We start from the raw sequence: 3,327 nt of genomic DNA on the forward strand, positions 1-3,327 counted from the left end.
TCACTATGCCTAGATCGGCCTTTAACCAAAAATTTCGAAATATCCCTAGTCTTCCTTTTTGAGCCTTTTGACCTTTTTCTTGGCGAGTCAATTATGAAACCTCACCCTTTTACAATGTATCCATTTCGCATCCGTTCCCTCCTTGATGCTGCTAAGATAAGATGAGGCAAAGTGCCTAAGTTGGGGGTGAGTTAAATGTGAAGTCGATGTTAAAAACATAAGTTGGGGGTGGTGGAGTTTGCTAGTGGAAACCCAATGTGGTAGTTACATAAAAAAAAAAAAAAAAAAAAAAAGAGAGAGAATAAGAAGAAAAATCAGAAAATGGTAACACAAATAGATTTGTAAGTTGGTTAGGAATAAAATCACATCAAGGTCGAAAACTTGAAAGGAAATAAAGGGGGAGAAAGAAAAGAGGTGAATTAAAGAGAAGAGACGTGTAGTGTTCAAGGAGGGTGAGTCACTAATATCCAAAAAGTATCCTACCCGTCCCCAAGCCTACAGTACAAGCCAAAACAAGACCTAATGAGATCACAACCGAGCGAGCCTTGGATGAAGACAAGGAAAATAAGGGCAAGCCTATGGTATTCGCATGTGTAGATATGACGTCTTTGCGAGTGTGAGTGTTTTTATCCTCTTTCTTCTTCGTCCCATTCTTGTGGTATATATGTGTGTTGGGACGGTCTTTGGTCTTTGTGAGGGCATAAGGATGAGAATTGAGCAAAATAAAGTGACCGCCTAAAGTAGCGTTTGTGTGCAGCATAATACGTTCGATAAGGTAATGTCATGCATTGAAGCTTCATTGTTATTCATAGCATTCTTGAGTGTGTATATTGTTTTGAAAAGAGGCAGTGGGGATGGTCATTTGAGAGAACGTGCATGCTGGTAGTTGGGAGTCAAAACCAATGTAGACAATCTTACTCTGTGATATCTAGGTGTTAGATTGAGTCATTGTTTTGTGTGGCTTGCTTGGGGACAAGCAAAGACTTTAAGTTGGGGGTGAGCATTTATGGCATATTCGAGGCCTTTTTTACGAGAAGTTTTACTTGTTTTTAAGCAAGTCGGTGTCTATTTAATGTGTTTTTAGTGTATTTCGGGTACAGAACAGATTCGGACCGAAAACAGTTGGAAGTGCAGAACTGGTCGTAAATTCAGTTTACGGACCGTATTCTCAAATACGGGCCGTATTCCATGGCCGTATTAAAGCATAAGGAAAACAGAATGTCAGGCTGAGACATGGTGATTTACGAACAACTTTTACGGACCGTATTCCACTTTACGGTCCGTATTTCAAGGCGTATTTAACCATGTGGGCATCAAGCAGAAAGTCGGAGTTTTTGGAAGTTGAAAGACGACCTGGCAGTTTACGGACCGTAAACCAATTTACGGTCCGTATTTCAGAAGAACAAAGTTGATCAAACTGGGAAGTAGTTCTGGGCGTAAACCAGTTTACGGTCCGTAAACCACTTTACGGACCGTATTTCGTATCGACGGGGACCAAACTGCAAATCTGCAACTTTCACGTTTTCAGAACCTATAAATAGTCATTGTAGGGTTTTAATTAGGGGAGTTCTCATATTTCTAGCTTTTGACTTAGAACATTAAATACTCTCTAGTTTTTGAAGGTTCAAACATCAATTCAAGTATTCTCAATTCCTCTTTTCTTCCAAAGTAAGCAATTATGAATTCTTCAATTTCTTGTTTCTTGTTCTTTGTCATGAGTAGCTAATTTTCCCTACTAGGGTTGTGAACCCAATTGATGGGTGTTTTGTGATTGGGTTTGTGATTGATATACAAATAATGGATTATTAGGGTTTGTTTATTCTTCATTCTTCATTCATAATTAATGGTTGCAAACATTGATTAAAGCCATAAGCCTTGATTTATTTGGGAAAATAATTAGGGTTGGTAAGAATAAACAACAAGAACTCAAAGCTTTAAACTTTGTTTAATAAATTCACTTAGGAATAATTTGAATTTACTTGGCATGATTAATCGTTCTTCATAGTTACTTTCTTATATTTGGGAAAATCATAGAAAGAAATAATCTTTATCTATTGGAAAATAGTATAGATTCATATAGAGATTAAGTGCATTCAAATAATGATCCATTAGAAGTATATCAAGATCAATACCCATGATCATACACTCTATCTAAAGGGGACACAACCTTAGCTTCTTTTACCATAAATTCACAACCAAATCAATAGTTAGCAGTCAGTTACTAAAAACCCAATTTTTACCAAAATCATCGGATTAAGACATTAGACCTAAACATAGCAATCTACGAATTTAGTAACCTTTTCACACCCTATTCCCTGTGGGATTCGACCCCAACCTTGTTGGGTTACTATATTTGACAACGTCCGCGTTATACCATTAATAGGTGTAATTTGAGCGTATCAAATTTTGGCGCCATTGCTGGGGAATACGGTTTTGAAATTACTAAATAGTGTTTGCTTTATTGAAGTCTTTTGCTTATTCCATCACACCTTGTTTGCTACTCTGTGTAAACCAGGTGAACATGAATCAGAATCGGCAAAATCAACATGCTGATAACCAGGGGAATCGGTTGAACAATCGGGCTAATGATTCGGATGATGAGAATGTGTTCGCTGAGCTCGTTCCAGAGGAGGATTATGCATCTGCTATTGTTCAACCTCGAGTTGGAGCTGCTTCAGTGAAAATTGATTCCTCTCTATATCAGTTGTTGAAGCTTGAGGGATACTTTCGGAATTCTACCGAGAATGACCCTCAACGTCATTTGCAGAATTTTGTGGATGTGTGTGCAAATCATATCCAGAATAACGTTCCACAAGATGCTATTCGGTTGAGGTTATTCAAATATTCCTTGGCTGGAGAGGCAAGAACATGGTTCGAGAAGCTACCCCGAAATTCGATCACTACATGGGCAGAGATGGTGGCTGCATTTCTCACAAAGTGGTACCCCCCTAGCAAGAAGGCTGAAATTCGGGACAAGATCTACGAATTTAAGCAGCGACCGGGGGAACAATTATATGAAGCATGGGAGAGATTCAAGGATTATTTGCAGAAGAGCCCAAATCATGGTTTTCCGGAGAACATATTAATGGAGAAGTTCTACCGAGGGTTGGATCCAGTGTCGCAATCAGTTGCGAATAATGCAGCTGATGGTTGTTTCATGAACAAATCTTATCGACGGGTGACCACCATACTTAACAAGCTGACAACTCATAATCAGGCTTGGCACTCAAACAATGCTGATGTGGTACCATTCGGTAGTGCTATGATCCAAAATATAGTGAAGGAGAATCAAGATACTCAGCACACCTTGGCAGAACTTGCAACAAA

The 3,327-nt window shown here is 38.8% G+C and overlaps 1 non-coding gene across 1 annotated transcript; it reads right to left on the reverse strand.

Moving 5' to 3' along the window:
- Window positions 1-2,963: 2,963 nt before the first annotated feature.
- LOC132043038 (small nucleolar RNA R71) lies at window positions 2,964-3,069 on the reverse strand. The gene has a single exon (XR_009411647.1). It is a non-coding gene; the product is annotated as a small nucleolar RNA R71 (small nucleolar RNA).
- Window positions 3,070-3,327: the final 258 nt, after the last annotated feature.

The sequence above is a fragment of the Lycium ferocissimum genome, unplaced genomic scaffold (genome assembly GCF_029784015.1).
Source record: "Lycium ferocissimum isolate CSIRO_LF1 unplaced genomic scaffold, AGI_CSIRO_Lferr_CH_V1 ctg20257, whole genome shotgun sequence".
Taxonomy (NCBI): Eukaryota; Viridiplantae; Streptophyta; class Magnoliopsida; order Solanales; family Solanaceae; genus Lycium; species Lycium ferocissimum.